Source organism: Amblyomma americanum, chromosome 4, assembly GCF_052857255.1.
Source record: "Amblyomma americanum isolate KBUSLIRL-KWMA chromosome 4, ASM5285725v1, whole genome shotgun sequence".
NCBI lineage: Eukaryota > Metazoa > Arthropoda > Arachnida > Ixodida > Ixodidae > Amblyomma > Amblyomma americanum.
The window spans coordinates 70,456,759-70,476,560 of NC_135500.1; the positions used below are offsets into that span (position 1 = coordinate 70,456,759).

Sequence of the window (19,802 nt, forward strand, 5' to 3'; positions counted from 1 at the left end):
AAGAATAACTCCTCTTATATGCGCCTATCGACAGGCGACTGCGTAATCTATTGATCCATCAATAACAGCTCAGAATTTTGCACTCTTGAAAACGCGAATATAAGCCTGTTGCATGATATGATTAATGCATCTGAACAGTATCAAAGCCTCATCACTCTGTTGTCATCATCTGCAACACTACAGAGCCTTAGTATCTGTGATATGCGTCTCTGAACTAACCTCTATTATTTTGTATAAATACCTCGGCCGCACTCTTTTTAACGCTCTACTTTTATCTCCACAGTTAATGAACATTACTTCCAAAGCCAATTGTATTTCTGGTTACCTTCGTCGAAACTTGCGAGTCGCCTCTTCCTGGAAGCAAAGCGCTTTTTATCTCACATTTGCGTGGCCTAATTTAGAATACGCATGCCTAATATCAGACCCTTATCAATCTAACCTTTCCGATAAGCTCGACTCAGGAAAAATCCGCAGACAACTTTAAATTTCTAACTAATACTATCCAAACTGTTTCACTACGTTTCAATCAAATATTGTCCGCACAGATCTCGAATCAAAACATCGCATCTTTAGATTGTGCTTTTATCACGAGTTTTATTATGTACCACTTCATATTTTAGACATTTATGATCTCATCCGCTATGAAAATGCACCAGCCAATATAAAGCCGTCTATTCTGCCTTAGGACAGGCTATCGTGTATCTCTACTCATTTTCACGCTAAGTGCAAGACCATTCCTCACGTAACGCCTCTTGTCGGGGGCATTTCAGGCAATATTAATAAAAATAAATAATATTTTCCTTGGGCACATTTCGCATGCTTTCCTTTTTGGTTAGCATACAGTAGGAACCGACCTATAAAGTACAAACTATAGTCATCTTTAAAACCTCTTCAGACCTATTCTGAGGACGGCAGTGTTCAAAATGCCAAAACAAGTCAGGGAAAATGTAAACGTTTAGTTATTTATTCTCCTTGCACTTCGCGATAGCACGTCCCCTATGGAACGGAGTTTGCTCATGAAGGTTAGTGAGCGCAATCGATGCAATAGAGAGAAGGAGTAAATTATTAAGGAATATAACCGACTTGATAATTTCCTGTGACATGCTTTCCCCAGGAGAACTAGAAGGAGGATAAACTTTTTTTACGGGCTAATGTCTTGGTACATTGCGCAGAGAACAGCGATTGAACAGAAATGTTCGTCATAGCTTCACTGGCAAGGAAATTTTTTGGTCTCAGAAAGAAATATTTTGGACTCAGACGTCGGAAAGAAAATTTCCGCGTACCCTACGTTTTGTTTATTAGCGTTAACCAGCACATGTTAAGAGCGCAGCCACTAGGAAGTGTTTATATTTTCGCTTCTCTTTACTAAATCTTTTGAGTCGATAGTCGGCGTACCTTTTTTGGTTACCTTTACCTGACTCTCACAAAACGAAATGCCTGTTCTCGCCTTGTCCCATTCAGCTGCTCGAATAATGGTCCAATGTTTTTCTTGCACTATCCGTATTAAAGCGGCATTTAATTATTCGCTCAGACAATGCTGGTTGTATGGATGGTATTGCGTTAGCCATCGCGCGTCTTCAACTGTTTTGACAGAGCAGCAGTCAACTGCTTGACGCAGTGATACCACCCGTGGCAACTAAGTTGGGAGCTCTTGAATGAATTTAGCATATCAATTTTAAAAACTTATTCGTTGAATCACACGGCCACAATAACGTGGTTGTACTCTTTTAAACTGCCTGCTGACACAGATTTAGGAGCATGTAGGCGGGTGGCAGGCAACATCTCTATAGATAGGCAGCTCTTCAGACAAGCCAGGAAGAAACCATTGATGTTCGGAAGGGGGGCGAGGTCCTCTCTCAGGCTGCCTGGAGTCTATAACGGAGACTTCCGAAAACGACAGCCGGGAGCGATCAACAAGCTGGAGCTCGGATCGAAGTTCAAGACATCTCTAGAGCTCGCAGCAACCAGCTGATACTTAAAAAAAGAAGTAACGTCATCGCTCTCTAGAAATTAACTGCAGGTTTCTAGGCAGCACACAACTGTATGGAAGCCGAGGGAATAGACACGTCTGGAGAGTTCCTCCCATTTTCTCTGCAAATGAAACATGTTGCGGGACTGAACGGTCACTCTGAACTCTAGACGCCGAAGCACTGAAACTCACTGGTCTGAAACTTTTCTCATCGTTGTATTCAACCTGCCGTGTTTTGTACCAACTCATGCTTGTTCACGTGAAATGCCAACAGCCTGTAATATCTTCTCTGACCTGTGTCTAATTTTACTCTTACAAATTGGAGCTGAACCCAGTTAGGCACAGCACTTCGAAACAACAGCTCTCTCTCTATGGCAGCAACGACACAAAGTTTGCGCTTTCTTCGTTATTGGCGAAATGTTCTCGTGACCACGCATGCCATGCTTTTCTTCCCGGTCGCATGGGCTTTGGCGGTCACTTTCTAAGCCTAGGACTGCCGAATGTATTATCAGCAGCTGCGGCTTTTTTTTCGGTGGAGGTGGGTATTCTCCCGAAAGAATAACGTCACTAATCAAGATAACACAACTGGAACTTCTTTCTTTCCACCATAATAACACGTATGTTGTGTGAGATGGTTATATATTTATTCCGAAGTCTGGTGTTTGCATTGGTGCCAGGGTGGCTCCCACCCTGAGCAACATTTTTTAGTGCCGGGTTGACAAAAATTTGAGAATGATTTAGCCCGGTATTTCACACGCATTTCCTGTTATTCGGATGATTTCTGGTGTTGGGTTTTCCCGTGGATCATATTTATGTGCCACATGTTCTTGGAAGTTTTTGCCTAAAGCCGGCCCGTATTGAATTTGTGGGAAACACGCGAACCCCATTTCCTCCACCAGCCAGCGGCTGAGTTTGGGATTCAAACGGACGCAAGCGAACTGGGCTCAGGAGCAATTTTGCTACAGGAGCCTGAAGGCGCTCTCTGTCTAGTGGCGTTCGCGAGCTGTTCGTTGAAGCCAGCAGAGAGGAACTATTCGTTAACACAGAAAGACTGTTTAGTGATTGTGTTTGCTCACCGGAAATTTGATTTTTTCGTGGTCGGGGTAGCTTTTGTATTTGAGACTGATCACATGGCGCTCACTTGGCTGAGACGACTGACAGAGCCGAGCAGCCGCCTAGTACGATGGGCTTTGCTACTGTATCGTTAAGACTTTACCGTGCGCAACCGTAAAGGGAATAAATATTGCTACGGCTGATTCAGTCTTGCGAGCGCCTGTCGAAAGTGAGGAGGGACACATTACCGGCCTTACGACAGCTGGTAAGAGTAAGGGACTTTTCCCAGCCGTAGCCCGAGAGGGGAGTGCGAACCGATGCCTGATTTCTGGTGACGGCGTGAACCACGTGAACTTCGCTAGTTCCGAGTGGATCGTGTACAGCAGAAAGGAGCTGCTCGAAGCTCTGCTGGGAGATCTCTTTATTCGATAAGTATTCGAAGGGCTCCGGGAGCCGGGCGGCGCGGCCGCCGCTCACATGGGAGCAGTTGGTATCACTGCCGTTGGAAGAGCTTGGAAAGAGCTGGTAGTGCTGTGAGCGCATTGGATTCTTCTCTGCTCGACTCCGACGGCGTACTCGTTCGGTACAACCGCTCCGGGAACGACAAACATGGGTCGTTCAAGGTGGTGATACCACGAACATTGAGAGCGGCACTTTTACGCTACTTCCACGACTCGTGCATCGCTGGGCAGGTGAGCGACCCGAAGACCTACGCTAAGTTCTGTCGCTTCGCTACATGGGCAGGCATGCAAAGGGACGTAACACGCTTCTCACGTTCTTGCCACGTGTGCCAAAGCGTGAAGTCGAGAGGCAGACGACCGCCCGGCCTCATGCAGCCGATCGATAACCAGACCCTCTGGAAAATTGTGGCGTGTGGCATCATGAGACCGTGTCCCATGGCACCAAGCAGGAACAGATTCCTGTCGGTGAACACTGACCACTTCAGCAAGTGGGTGGAACGGTTTCTTCTCAAAAAGGTGATGGCACGAGTGAACATTCAGAAGGTGGTGGACGTATTCACCAGGTTCGGCTTCCCAGAGCAGCTGATAACGGATAATACATCATACTTCACTGCGGTGTTCGTTGATACGTTCTCTGCACTTCATATCAAGCACAACAAGGCGCCCACGTACTATGCTCAATGAAGCACTTGATAGCACTTAACTATGAGAGGACCCGGCCCAAGTCGCAGCCAGACAACGAGCGCTGCAATGATCTCCCGACGAGCCCCGTGTCGTACTATAACTTGTGTCGAAGGCGGAACTAGAATATGTCGGCGCGGAATATAGAGCGACGGCGCCCAACGGCACACAGCCTAGACGTTGCACGGGCATGGGAAGGATTTGCGCTGGTGTCATCAATGACATGCATTTTTGTGCAGTCCCATGACTATCGCGAGCGGCGAGCTACTACGCAGCACATGCTGCTGGATTTGGGTTTGTCTTTGTCGATGCTCTCAGCTCAGATTGAAAGTAAGCATTTTATTGAGCACGTTTGCGCAAGACTCCTTTGAGTGAGTTAACACCCCCGACTATCATGAAGGCCTAGCCGCTACGTAGTTCACGCTGTGGGAGTTGATTTAGACTGTGTCGACCTCTCCGGCTGAAAAAAAGGAAAAAAAAAAACCGCGATACCCCTAACTAGGATAGGTAAGACCAACTAGCAGTAACCTGCATTACTATCGTGTCGGTGAAGTTGCCACGCTACAGGTAGTGGGAGATGAAAAAGATTCAGGGAGTGCACAAGCGCAGTCGTTCGCCGTCAGCAAGGATAGCTTTTGGCTACCATCGCCGTATCCTCGTGGTCCGCCTCCACATCCTGCACCCGCCAGCCTGTGGTTGCCACGCCATCATGGGGCTACCTCGGGCGTCTTCCCATGTCATCCCGGAGCCGGCCCTCCTGCCCCGCCTAACCAGATGCCCCTGGCCGCGTCGACGCCGAAGCACCGCCCGCCTGGCCCTTCTCTCTGCCGCGGACCAGACCTCCCCACGGACGAGACCGTGCGCCTGTCGCCCCGGAACGTCGTGACCTGGACGTTCCAAGAGGGCTCAGACGCTCCCGTGGAATGTGTGTCGTGGCGTCCGTGGGGTAGCAAAAACGTGCTAATAATAGTACACCTTTGGTGGGAGGTCCACAATAATTGGAGCCCCGGTAGCCGCGGCTGGTGAGCCGCCGGAGCGGGCTGTCGACGTTGCTAGTGAGGCCGATTGCAGAAAGTGTTCTCTATTGCACAAGCGAGAGCTTCTGGTCTGCGCGAGGCAGGTCGCGCCAAATTCATCTTCATCAGCGCTGCTTGCGATCCCAGCGCCGCTGCAGATGCTCCACCCCCTAGCGCGGTGCGCGATAAAGGAAAAAAAACGGTATGTACAAGTTTTGTACAGGGGGATCAAGTCCAGGACGCAGCTTCGTGAAGACATCCGGGCGGGTGAAAAAAACTCAGGCGGTCGAGCCTGGCTGCTGCGCAAAGGCCGAGGGGAGCCAAAGAATAATGATGATGACTTAAGGAACAGGCGGGAGAAGTCGAGGAAAAGGAGGTGTGCTAGGCGTGCTGCAGTCGGAAGGTCTACTGGTGGGGCGGCCAGCTCGGTTGAAGCGCGCCGGAAATTGTTATTGAAGAAATTGCATCCACGGCGGGAGTTACGGATGATATGGGCTTTGCGCTGACCCAGCGCGTGCAGACGAAGTGATGGCGTGTGGAAACCGCTGCCGTAGAAGAGGAGGGTATGCCTCAGCCGCTGGGTACGGTGAAACGACGGCACACGACACTGGTGTGGAGGTCTGCTGCGTGGGACTCGGGCTGCTATGTAGGGAAGTAGTCGAAATGGCCGACGAGGTGGAGCGGCTTTATAGAAAAACGAGCTCACTGTGGCAGTGGAACGGGTGGCTGGGGCGTAGTTGTCCACGGCGTAGCTGTCAGAAATGGGAAGGATATGGTAGGGCTGCCTCGTCTGTCGCGGAGGCAAAGGCACTGTTAAAGGCGCCAGGTGGGCAGGAATGTGTGGCACGCGTTGCGGGTGGCGCGTTAGGCGCGACAAGGCCCTGGGGTGATCAGCATGCGTGCCTCGAGACAGGAATGACGGTTGTGCTCAAATTGTTTGGGCTTCAGGGAGCAGGCGAACTTCAGACTAGAAGCGAGTCCCGGCCCGGGCCGAGAGAGGGTGCTGCCGGTGATGGCCCAATGATAGGCGCCAAAGCTGAGAAGCAGGTCTGGGCAGGAGGCGCCGTGGGACGGGAGATCACAGGTGGATGGCCGTCCGTAGGGGCCGGTGAAGCAAACTTGAGAGAGACCCGGGTGTAGTTTGAGGCAAATGGTTGAGAACCTTGGCAAGAGACTGGCGCGTCTTCGCGTGGCACTTGCGTAACCGTGGGTTACGGCACATAAGGTAGCGAAGATAGTGGACAGACCGGTGTGGGAAGGCGCACCGACGTAGGAGCAGGCGGAGGGGAAGCCGAAACAGCTCTGAGGGGGGATTCAGCCAGTGGTCGTGAGTTCAGGGGCGCCGACGCTTCTGAGCCCAGAACAGCAGCGCAGTGAGTCGGCTGGAGGTCTAAGCCAAAATCCGACGTCAGACCCTTCTTGAAGTCAGTGTAAATGTCGGGGCCGCGATGCGCTAACCGCAGCTTTGCCAGGAGGCTGTGTGGGAGTTCGCGGCTGGCGTGCTGATAGCGCAGCAGCTGGCTTTACAGGTTTTGATGTGAAAGTTTGAGTTCAGCAGCGCCAGCAACAAAGCGGAATCCGTGGCATAAAAAAGCGGGCAGGTCGGTCAGCCGAGGAAGGAAGGAGCGCTGATACAGCTGAAGGAGCTCACCGGGTGTGATGGTAGGTGCGGACATTGCGTTGAGAAGAACCTACCGAAAGCCGGGTGCGAAGAGCGGGTGTGCAGGGGCAAGGCCTATTGGAGGGACAGGATCGGCAGGAGCGCAGAGCCGGTGGGAGCGGCGTTGCGTGCGTCGGAGCTGTCTTCCCGAGTCACCAGGTGTGGTGGGAGGTAAATATTTTTTTAAGTCCCGGTAACCGCGGCTGGTGAGCCGGCGGAGCGAGCTGTCGATGTTGGTGGCTGGCCGGTTGCCGAAAGCGTTATCTGTTGCACGAGCGAGAGCTTCTGGTCTGAGCGAGGCAGGTCGCGCCAACTGCATCTTCATCAGCACCGCTGTCGATACCAGCGCCGCTACACAACAGTGCGGCTCTTCCACCTCTTCCGGGGCCACATAAACGCAGACGCCGATTGCAGCCCCAGGTTCGCTTTCCTTCTCCTTCTACCGGACGCCGAGATGTGTGCCTGTGGGGCCATCCTGCTTCACCCAACATACAAGGCTGGGGTCCTTCACAAAGAAAGGGTTCCCGACGAACGAACAAACCAGGCGGCTGGCACACAGACACTGGTAGTGGGCGCGCAGGCACTGGTGGCAGGAACACAGTCACCGCAGGTGATTCTCTTCAGCCCAGCAGCAAAGCAGATGCTGGAGCGGGCGCGCCATGAGGTCGATTTTGCTGATTGGCTTCTGTCCATCGCAGCCCCGGCGCCGCTACAGCCATCGGCGCCCGCGCCAGGGGACCGTGATTTCCATGAATTCGGGCCAGAGCCTCGGCCCATTTCACCGGCATTCCAGGAGTTCACGGCGGGACCTCCGGGCCATACACCGGGAACTATTGGCGAATACGTCGGCCCAACACCTCCTCAGCTAGCATCAGAAGAAGCAATGAAGCCACCATCCGAAGATCCGGAGCTCCAAAGGAACGTTCTGTCTAAATACCTATGAATAAATTGTACCGCTCTTTCCTTTGCCGCGAGGCTTCTTGAAAGGAAGGGGGGGGGGATGTGGTATAAACGCACACCCCATTTCCTCCACCAACCAGCGGCGAGAGTGCGTACGCCTCAAGGCAAACTGCGCGAGCCACCTGGGGGCGAAAGAGGACACACCTGCTTCTGCTCCCGTTTCTGGGTGGCACGGCGATGCAGCGGGGACGCGCTAGCCGCTCACATATGTAAAAGGAAAGAAGGCATACAGGGCAAAGCTAACGATTAGCACCAATAGCATTAATCGTCGGGAATTAAAAAGGCGCCAATTGGGCGGGAAGCGGACTGACGTCACGGACTGCCGAGGAAACCGGTTCGCCTGCCCTTATGGTGCCCATCCCTACCCGTGAGCCGTGCGACGTCCGACGGCCACGGTAAGATTCCTGTCTTTGTTCTCATCAAGAGTGAACATTCTTCCGGTGCGTAGTGCATTTTAATTTGTGCTGACACCAATAAATGGTTTTAACGAGCTCTGCCTCTGCTTATTGCCCCGAACCATCCTTGGTTCCAACTGGTTCCTCCACTAGTTGAGGGACCCGGGTTGCATACAAGTTACGCCTGTGTGTGACTGGCTGGCACCGAGATTTGTCTTCCCCGCCGGCTGCGCGCAGCATGATTCCCATAAATTTCACTCGTTAAGTTCTCAACAAGCCGGTTTGCAATTACTTGGTTTGAAATTCGCTTTCTAAGCTAATTATGCTTGTTGGCAGTATTTTCCCTGGAGCGAGAAGCCCTCAGTAAATTACAGGCCTTTTTAATTTAGACCTGTGAAAACCAGGACTGTTACGGGAAGCTTAAGCATGGCTGCAAAAAGAAAAAAACTTGTCCACATCGAATGAGCTTCAGTCATTTAACTCAGGTGCACAGGTACAGGAAAGCTGGCTTCCTCGACTCAGTCCTCGCATGAACTGCGGATGAAGTCATTCGGGAGTTGAAACCCTCGGAACACGGTTCGGGGCATCACGCGACTTCGGAAGAAAGAAAAAAAGTGGCGTGCACGCCATATGCTCATACTCTGTCGCACTGCCTAAAGCGAGTGGTGCCAGGTACGGAGTAAAAGTTTTCTCTGCTTCTAACGAACAGGAAAAAAGTGCGGCTACTGTTCAAACAAAACAAAAAGAGCGCAGGAGGAATGCCTGCAACAATAATCATGAAAATCGGTATGTTACTTGTAGGACTGGCCTAGCTTACCAGATCCCCCTGTCCTCTGCCTCACGTACATAGGCCATACATGCCGATTAATTACGTGCGGCTCATAGAGCACGCTGAGTCATGGAATAAAGGAGGCTACAAACGTGGATAAGCATTGCGCTTGCTGTCAATGCACTGCTTATTTTGTTGATACCGAACTGCTGTTTGTATATTGCACATAAATGAACTACGTACTTCTATTATGTGCAATAATCAGTCCCCCGTGGATCTTACCTGTAATTGCGCATCAATCAGCGGTCTTCAGCTATCTGTGCATAAAACAACATACACGTCAGCCGCCAACCTCTGGGGACGCCGTAAACTTGCTGCAAGTCCAATCCGTCTTTTTCTATCAAGCACCTTACTACATGAAAGCCCGAGTGTAAAAATCATTGGCTTAATGATTCACCAATCAGGATCAGCGGCTGCATGGCTTTCTCAGGCAAAAAGGCAAGCTATTCAGACCTATGGTGTGATTAGAAGATTTGCTCCTAAAACTGGGGCCGCAGGCTCGTTCGTTGCACGGCAATTGGCGAGGGCAGTTCTGCAGCCACGTATTGTTTATCAAGTCCAGTTTGAACATCTTACAAAAGCCCAATGCGATCGCCTTGAAGCCGCGAACCGAGAGACTATGAGGACCATTACGTGCCTTCCACGCATCACACCGATCATAGCTTTACAAGAGAATGGACAGCTCAATACCATTGATGAGCTGGTGCAGCAGCGCCATGAAGCGCACCGCCTTAAGGCCAGTCTATCGCACTCCACGCATGCACTCAAGACTTAATATGCAACGTCACGCTCCATTCCTCAGCCGCCAACGCCAGTTCTTCGCACATGGAAGTTTGTACAGCTCAGCGACAAAAAGCCAACAGATAGTTGCTGGCCAACATCGGCTCATTCGGCATCATTGCTTCGCCAGAAATTTGAGGAACAAGATGTTTGCCTGCCTGAAGGATCCATTGTTGTTTACGTAGACGCAAGCATACAAGACTGCAAAGCAACAACAGCTAACTGGTGCCCATGCAGACTTGCCCTAAACCAAACCTCTTGGTGTCAGCTTACGGAACCCCCTTCGTCCTTTTGTGCTGAGCTCGTTGCAGTTCAAGAAGCACTCTGCTCCGTGGCCGACATAACTGTGCTCCCTGCGAGCCGCGTTGTCATCCGCACTGACGCCCTTCAAGTTGTCCGGTTGCTACGACGTGTTAGCCGCTGTCTAACGATATGTAAGGACATCCACCGGCTCGCGGCACGCATCCCGCCGCCAGTACATGTTGAGTTGGTACGACGGGATCTGCTGACCTATCAAAGCCAGGCAGATCGAGCGACACGCCTTGCGAATACGAACTCATCAGCGCCTCGGCTTCATTTGGACAATTTTACCCTCCTTTTATCAAGAAAGGAACTCCTCCGGCACCGCAAACGTGCTCTCATCCCTCCGTGTGTGGTAACCCTCCCCCGCGGTCTTACCCCTGCAGAGGAGGTTGCGCTTAGGAGGATCCGGGTCGGGGTTGCCCTCACACCAGCCATCACTCAGAAGTGGCCTCATTACCGAGAATTGTTTCCTCGGCCAGTGTGTCCGATATGTAAACACGAGGACATTGAGGCCGACATTCATCTCTTACTGTGAGACTGCCCAGCTCTCAAGCCTACAAGGATCCGGCACCTGATGGTAGCACGTCTTTCAAAAAGCAACTTTGCTTCATACCTTGCCTGGGCCCATTAACCGTACCATCGTTCTCTACTAGACTTCATCAAATCAGCTAACCTTTTTCCATTCACTTAATCTCTACTACATCATGCGTTACACTTTCACACATCACTGATGCCCTGGGGCAATAAATTTCGACTAAAAAAGTGCGTACTTTCAATAAAACGCAGTTGCAAGTTCCCCGCCGTTCCGCGTGTCCCTTCCATTACTCTGCCTTGTTTCTTCTCGCTGTTGAACCAACACTGATCCTTTTGTCCCCCGTCGAGGGTGGCGTGGGCGTTCTCCTGCTAAGACCCGGACAGCGGGACTGAATCTGTGCCGCATTGTCCACTTTTCGGTGGAGACAAAGTGGCAAGCTGTTTGCTATGTAATCTAAGTGGGCAGGATTTATCAAGTGGCCTCAGCTACTACTCATTTGAAATGCTGTGTAGAGCTTCGAGGCGTTTTCCTGGATGTAGTGAAATGTGCATTTTCACTCAGTGCACCCCATTTTGTGCTAACACAGCCCCTTATTCTGTCCCCAGTCTACGCCGTCGACGCAGCCGAGTGGCACCTCTTCGTCTACCACGCCATCAGGCTACCGCCTGGAGACGGCAGAGACGAGCCGAGCTGCTGCTCCGCCCTTGCCGTCGTCTGCTGCTCCGGCTACCGTTGTTCAGCCACGCCGTAGGCCAAGGAATAACACTGGAGGGTGAGAATTTGAAGCTGCTCGGCATAGATGAGCCCAAACAGGGCCTAGATATTGTCATGAAGTGGTGACTGCCTTTCGGAGAGCAGAACGACAGCGGAAATGGCGTCTAAACGAAAGTCTTTACTTTGGTAGACTTGCGCCCAAATTGGACTGAATCACTCGGCGGCAGCGTAGCAACAAGCATGCTCGGTGGTCGTCGAACAGAATGCCCGTTGCTCTCGGTCGTGCTCAATTCAAAGATGGCAGCGAAGTTTCGAGATATGACATGCAAAGCTACTACAGCATTCTGCAACAACCTAGAATCGGGTCTGCCTAGGTGCGAACAATCGAGATAAATCTGGTCGCGTCTTGCATCGTTAAAAAAGCGATGAAGCGGCGTGCCAGCAAATTTGAAGAATGAACAAACAAACATTACTAAGATTCGTGGCAATATCAAGATAGCCGACTCCAGCAAAACCAAGGAAACCATATATAAATGTTTTCTTACAATTTGTGCTGATGGCTAATAAAAAATTAGCAGTGCAGTTTTATAAGGGCCGAAAATAATTGATTAGAAAGTAGAGAACAAAAACATGCCGCGGGTGGGATTAGAACCCTCGACGTCCTAATTTCGCTTACTGTGCTTTACCAACTGAGCTACGGCGGCAGGTAACCAATCTTCTATTTTTGTGTAGTTATGTTGTGTGTAAAGTAACTTTGTGTCTGTTCAATAGTTTTACGATGGGATTGGTTCAAGCAGTTTTGATGCCTTGAGTGTCTTTGAAGGTTTTTCGCACTGCTCTCACCGTCGCCGCTTGATCTCATAATGCCTGACACTCGCTGTACTACAGGAGACACTACCTCCGACACTATGACGGTGGGTGGCATTGCTGATCTCTCTCAAGCTCAGGTTACACGCAATGTAAACACCCCTGAAAGCAGATTATTGTGCATCTCTAAATGGTTATATTCCCTCTACATGGTTATATACCGTATGCGCAATTCGGCGGTCTGGGTTCGGATCAAAGCGGAGGCCTGTGATTTTTTTCTTCGGTTTTCTAATCTTTCATCTTCCAGCCAGAAAATCTTGACATCACTGATATCCAGAAATAATCACCACAAATAAACAAAAAGAAACATTCCTGTGTTCTTTCACTGCTTTCGTTACTGTTGGCTTCTTTCATATGCTTGCCTTAACGAGCCCCTCGTTTTCTTGCGCTTGTCTATAGAGAGTTTTCGGCTTAAATCTGACGTCTGATTTAAATAAACCATAGCGTCATCACGAGTGAAACTAAGTGAGTGCCCTTGTGACTCCCTTCAAAATCTCCAGTAGTATTTTGCACCCAGCTTCAACACTTTTTGATTTAGATAATTGTGTAAGATTTTTACCGACTTGCTTAAATAAAAAGCGGATAGAAAGTTCCAAACAAGTTGCAAAAACAAACCATGTCGATCTTTCTCGGGCAAAAATTTGTAATATTGAAAAATTGTAGGACGCTGTTATAAGTGTATTGAATTTAATGGTCCATTATTCTTGTCTGTAGCAAAATCTTTCTTTTAAAGCGTCTTCATCAACTGCATCGAACAGTTAAGATTGCCATAGAAAACCGAAGGGGAACGCTTTTGAGGGTAGCAAAAACGTGATCTGAAAAAAAAAACATACTAGACTGTTATCGGCTGATCTCCAGATATATTGAGTGTTAAAATGTAACCTTTCATTATATGACAAAAATGCGTTTATGAACACTTTCCCGCTCAGAATTTCTCTTGTCCAAAATTTATGGGCGTTTTAAAGGTGTTCAAACAAAGTAAACATTAGGTAGCTCTTTTCACTTACGTGTTAACACCTTCATTGAGTCGAAGACCCACTACATGGCTGGAGCGCTCTCGTTCGTGCGTTATATAGCAAAACCTTAGTTTCAGAACCATTATTGCCGAGAGGTCATTGCGCTTGTGGTGCGCGCGAGTGATGAGCAGAAAATGTTGATACGTTGTGGAAGCAACCAAAAAAGTACAGGATATTAGCATAAGCGATCACTAGCGCCAAACATTTCCATAGGCACACGAAAGCGCTCCCTCGATTTTAAAACTGATTAGTTTTATTTGACTAGTTATGTATTCCTTTATTACACGCTGTCGGCCTCACCTTGAGGGCATAAACGGATGTGATTCACATCAGAATGAAGCAGCACAGAGAGCATATTTTCCATGATTTACAAAGAGGAAAAGCACACCATGCATACCGAGAAAGGTGTCGTAAACAATTTCCAAAGTACCTTCTAAAGTGCGAAACCCATTGTTTCCGAATCCCCACAGACAGGAAAAAAGAAAATGTGAATGTATCACAGTGGAACCTATATACGGTTAGATGTTTTGCATGCTTTGTTGCAGGCATTGGGCTCAAGCAGGTATCCATGTTTACTATGGGCTGCCAATCAAGAGCAGAAAATCAACTTTACTCTTTGACACGCCGGTTTTTGTTTCCACCGAAATTAAATATTTTTTCCCGTTAAACATTGTCCTCAGGCCTTAGGAAAGAGAAGTTGGTAGTTTTCTAGAGCAGAATACTGCCGGTTCATTTTGTGCAAGGATGTGCAAAATTTTGGGCAAAATGGCTTAGTTGATGAAAATAGGAACATCGATATGCCGCGGCTTATCAAGTAAACACCGCAGAAATCGTGGAAATAACTGGTATTTTGAAGGTGCACATTAGACTTTAAACTTCGAAAAAAATATACTACTGGCGGAGGAATAGTTCCACAAAATAATTTCAGACGACATGCTACCCCACTCACTGTGTAGCCAAATAATGTATACGGCGTCCGCTATAATGGTAATAAACAAGCAGCTCATTGCGACATTAAGGATTGGTAATTCATCTTAAACAACGGTCTCACTGCTAGGTACAGCCCACTTTCAGAAAAAGCGGCAAGTTCACTTTGTACACCCACAACTGAGTGCACAGCGTGTCAAACGGTTAATTCGCAACAGTTAGCTCTTGAGTGGTTCACCAGGAGCCAGGTCCTTTGCAGAAGTGTGGGGGGTTCGTCAAGAGCCTTTCCCCGCACTCTCTCTAATAAAACGATGTATTCTTTGTCGCAGTACAGAAAAGCTAATTATAAGGTATTCTATCACAGAACATGCAAATGAAGTGCACGCCAGAAGTTTTCTAATGAAGTAATTTGACAGGAGCGCCTTGTTTAAAGAGCGGAATGCGCTTTTGCTGTAATGTGCGTCACGTGCTTGTTCCTTCGTAAGTCCGATGCAGTGATCCCACCAAGGCACTTGAATTGCTGCTCTTGCGCTATTTGATAAGTGCAATTTAGGGATGATTATTTCTGGTGATAGTCAAGCAGACAGCCTTTTCCTGTTTCAGGGCATGTGCCGGTTGTCACAATATTTTGATACGTGCTGCAGCCAGTGATTTAACGCTCTTTGGGCGGCAGGGATAATATTTCTTAGAAGATCACGCCGGCACAGTTGCCTTTCAGCGTTATAATTTCGATAAGGATTAATTCAGTCAGATTGAGAGGAAAAGGGGAAAGAGGGTCGCCGCTCGCCGAAGGCGGAAGCAAATTATTGAAGGCATGGGCACGTGAGTGCGATTTAATCGTCATCTGAGCACGACAGTAGCAACCGCCGATTGCGCTGTTGAAAAGAGAAACAGGAAATCTGTGGAAGCGGGCGGCGGAGCCGAGAAAGGAAACAGGCTTGGCAGCTCGCGTCAAGCTGCCTCTCGCTCGCCCCTCCTTCTCTAGTGGACTCGAACCATCCCGAACCGTAAGTCAGCGCGCACCGCTTCGCCATTGTCGCTGGGAGAGGAGGACCAGGGTCGTAACTAGAGACGCACTAACCGGAGCCTTCCAGCATGCTCGAGAACAATCTTTTCCTATTTTTTCCCCCGCTTCTCGCCGACGCACGAACTTCCTTCACCCTACCGCTTGCCTTCTCCCGCTGTATTGGCTATTAGCGTATTTTGTTCTTTGCGTTTGCACTCTATCTTCCGATGCGCTCGTTCCGTCGGTTACGCCGAGGCTGAAGCACGCCGCCCTAAACAGGAGCGCGCGCCGGAGACCTGCGCTGTAAATAGTTTAACAGCATTAAAATAAAACCCAATTTTGAACTACTTAAACGAAAGCTGTGCTTTATAATAAATGATAGACAACCCTGTTTTTCTTTACCGAAAAAACCACTTAGTTTGGAACGGCGCCGTGCATGAATAACTGATCAACCTTAGAGGTTTCCCACATCATCATCACCATCAGCCTGACTACGTCCACTGCAGCGCTGATGTCTCTCCCATTTATCCCTGATTAACCCTGTTCTGCCAGCTGCAGCCACCGTATCATCGCAAACTTCTTGATCTCAACCGCCCACCTAATTTCCTGCCACCCTTGCTACGCTTGCTTGCTCTTGGAATCCACTCCGTTACCAAGCAGCAGCAGTTATGCGCCTTCGAATGACATCATCCTCCCAAGGCCATTTCTTCGTGTTTATTTCGGTTAGGATGCCATTAAGACGTATTTGTTCTCTTAATCACTCTGCCCGCTTCCGGTCTCTTACGCTGCCCCTTCATTTTTGTCTTTATAGCTCGCTGCGCTGTCTTTAACTTAAGCTTCGAACCCTTTTCTTTATTGTCCATATTTCTGCCCCATAGGTAGATACCAGTAAGATATAGATAGATATTGTATACTTTTCTCCTGAGCGGCATTGGTAATCTGCCATGCATGATCCGTGAGAACGTGCCATATGCGCTATGTAAGGTTTTCCGCATCCACTCAATATTGTCGTGCGCGTATTCCTGGGCTTCGGTGTGGCACGCGTAGCGTGAACAGGATCCAACTAAATAAACTCAAAGATAATCTGAAAACAAGTAGTCCGCAGCTGCAACTCACAACGTTCGTGGCTGCTTTCTTTTAACAAATTCGTTGATTTTCTTATTTCAGGCGCAGAGGAAACCTCCTCATGCTGTTCCTGACAGCTGGATTTATTCTGGCAACGGTGGTAGCTTTGCTGGCAGCATTTTACCTTTTAACCATCATCGGTAAGTTCCTGGGAATGCATTAACCGCTATTTGTCTTTATGCAAGTCTGTCAGGCCTTGTATAATGCATCGCGAAAGCAGTTCGTTAGTCTGTAAGCATAACATTTTATTCATTCTGATAAGCTCTGAAATTTCTGGAGTAGCTGCTCAAGGAGCTACAACCTGCACAATAATACAGACTCTCTGCTAGAACCAGAGTTTTGTGTTTGCTAAAACTGATCCCTTTGCACCTCTACTAGCATAGCGCGGTAGCATGGTTAAAAAATACTGCTGACTTCAAAGCAACTGTTAGCAAGCGGAACGCGATAGTGTTAGAAGTCGCAGCAGCAAGCAGCTTCTTTGTCCGCATTCCGGCTCGCTAACTGTACTGCTGGCGCCCGAGGTCTAATTTTCTGCCTTTCTCCTCCACATACTCTGCAGCATGAGCCGTTTTGCTTCAGCCTCTCCCTTTCGTAGCTGTGCATCGCCTTGGCGTTTATGCCGCATTGCTGCAGCCTGAATTGTTACTTCAGACGCATCTTTGTTCGCGCGCAGCACACGTTTGCGCTCCACCGCCGTATTTTGAGGCCCGTCGTTGGGCGTTCAAGCACGATTACGCGAAGGAAACGGCTCTCCACTCACCGAATCCGAAACTTCGGCACTCCGGTAAAGAAAAGGCTGTTGATTTGCGTAGCTCAGCCAAACGCGAATTAGTTGCGCTAGAATTTGGGTTTCACTTTATATCGGGAGTCAGATCGACCCGTTTTTCACGGATGAACATTTGCCGACAGCGATATTGAGATATTGCTCATATACGCGCACTTGGTCATTTTTTACTTTATATTCACAAATTTCTGGGAGTCCTCAGACTACTCCTGACGCAGTAGTGGATCGGGTAAGACCTACTCCATTCCCCTTGAATGGCAGTGGATGCCACTGATGGGGCACGCGAGACCTAGGTTGGACCTCCCGAGCAACTTCTTGCGACCAATCAATAATTAAACTGCCACTACCGGAGTCAGCAGTTTTCCAACAATAGGGTGGGCATGTGGGAAGCAACCTCTGGCAAGCACATATTCTGCAATTTCAAAATTTATTTCCTTGGATATGCCGTTGCACACTTTGAACCTCCTCTCTGAACCTCACTTATAGGTTCTCTGTGCAGACAGAAAATGGCATTGAAAACTTTTGTTTTCATGAATATCTCTAGGCCGCATTTTGAATTGTTCCACCTACAGGCGGTAGCGTAGCAACCGAATTCTGCTTACGTCACAGTTGGGTATTTGACCATAAAAATGTAATTACGAATCACATCTCTTCATAGAAAATGTCTCAGTTTTGAGATTGGGGGAAGATTTAGAGGAATGAAGGGCGTGTTCGCTTCCCACGCCCCTTTTGGGATTGGGGGAAAATTTAGAGGAGTGGAGGGCGTGTTGGCTTCCCACGCCCCTTCTTTTAGCAGCTCCGTCCAATGATCCAGAAGCTCCAAGTTTGAGCACGCATAACATTGTTGGAAGCAATACAACGCAACGAGTAATTTTGTTTGCTTTTTTCCCCCTTTTAGAGACATATTTTAGAAGTTTCAAGAAATATTAGGGATCTTTTTATGCCATTAGGATTTGGAAAACACTACAACATTCAGAAATGCCATATTTAGTGTAACGCTGCTTGCGGTTCTTTGTGTAAAAATAATAGTTGGAAAACAATTTTTGAAGCTAGATACATATATATTAGGCAAATTAGGAGATGTTCTCTATACTTACGAAGCTAAAATTTTTGAAAACAAGCATCATTTGTAATTAGTGTTCTTTTGAAAATTATTTTACACTGCGTCACAGTGGCGAAAATAAACATGACATATCCGTAGTCACCCGTACTTTTCGCTCTCAAAATATATTCATCATTGCTTTAATACCTAGATTCTTGTGTCAGTGCAAAGTAGCAAAATTGACCGGTCCGTGAAACCATTTCCTAGGGAACGGCGTTCTGTATAACTTTAGCTCTCGAAATATTAGCATCTTCAGAAAACAGTATTCACTGGCCAACAGTATTCAGTGGCGTAGTGAATAATGTGTTCAGGATATGTAATTTATTCATGAAAATTAAAAGCTGGAAATATTTGGCTAGTTTGAGGTGTCGTGGAATCACCCAGAACACTTTTTCTTCCAGGCATGCGGATGGCTTCATGGTAATGATGTCCATGATGTTTGGTTAGCAAGGTTAGGCAATTGTAGATGATGCGCAGGCAGTCATACGGTGTCATAAATCTGCGTTACCAGCATTTCTTGACTCTTGAAATGCTGGTAACGCAGATTCTTGACTCTGCAGCGCGACGCTGCGCGCAGGGTTGCAGAGAACGAGGTTGTTGAGGCGCGAGGACGTGCGCTGTGGTCATGCTGGCGCTAGCCGTTCCCTGTTGCCATCCTAGTTCCCGCTCACCTTGTAGTTACCTACTCCCGTAACAACTTGGTGGAGGCGCAGGGTGATCTTCGACCCTGCAGAACCTCGTCAATACAGACGCTTGGCCGAGCTTTCACCTGACAGAGCAGCCGTGGGAATCTCCGACGGAGGACATTCTTCGCACACGACTTGAACGTCTCCCAACCCACGCTACGGACATCAGGCACCGGTCAGTTCGCGCCGCACCATCGTGAGCGCGAAACATTTCCTGTCCAATCGATGAGTATATACAACTGCTGAGACTCAGCCATGCAGCTCGCCAGCGTGGTTTTGTTTTTGGCGGGCACAGCGCTACTGCGGTTCGAGAACAACGAAGACACACTGTCCATGTGGGAGAAATTCGTGGCCGAGGTCATTAAACGCTTTGAAGACGCCACATCCAAGAAACGCAAGGTGGAACAGACCCTTTCTCAATGACCGCACTTGCCTGGAGAAACGTGCACGACTTACATGGAGGAAATCCTGAGGATATGCCGCATTGTGAACACACGCATGTCGGAGGAAGACAAGGTTGGCTGTCTCTTAAACGCGATTGGTAAAGATCTTGTTATCACTTTCTGATCCCCAAGGGCACCCTCGACAGTACCTCTGGTGTTATTCAACACTGTGCCACGTTTGAGGTGTTCGAAATGTGGCGAATTTAACCCAGATGTGGACAACAGTCGCCAGCGTTGACTATACCGTTCCTAACGAGCCTGCCTCGCTGGTCAGTAGAGTTGTCAATAAAGAGTTGACCCAGAACTCGCAAGGCGTGGGCGGCGCACCACTTGTCTACTACGAATGCATTGCTCAGCCACCACGTGCTGAACCCGCTCTCCTCATACAGTCATGATCGCGCCTCTGAGCCTTTGAGCAGCCGGTTTTTAACCACACACGGTCGTGCACCATGCAGTTCCTCCCGTCTGTCGATCACCGTCCGCTCCCTCC

At 48.8% G+C, this 19,802-nt stretch overlaps 1 long non-coding RNA gene across 1 annotated transcript in view; it reads left to right on the forward strand.

Moving 5' to 3' along the window:
• The first annotated feature begins 11,238 nt into the window (after window positions 1-11,238).
• The window catches only part of LOC144130168 (uncharacterized), a 29,112-nt gene continuing 20,548 nt past the window's right edge, over window positions 11,239-19,802 (forward strand). The window contains exons 1-2 of the long non-coding RNA XR_013313987.1: window positions 11,239-11,414; window positions 16,340-16,437. This is a non-coding gene — a long non-coding RNA (uncharacterized LOC144130168). The remainder of the gene's footprint in view (window positions 11,415-16,339; window positions 16,438-19,802) is intronic.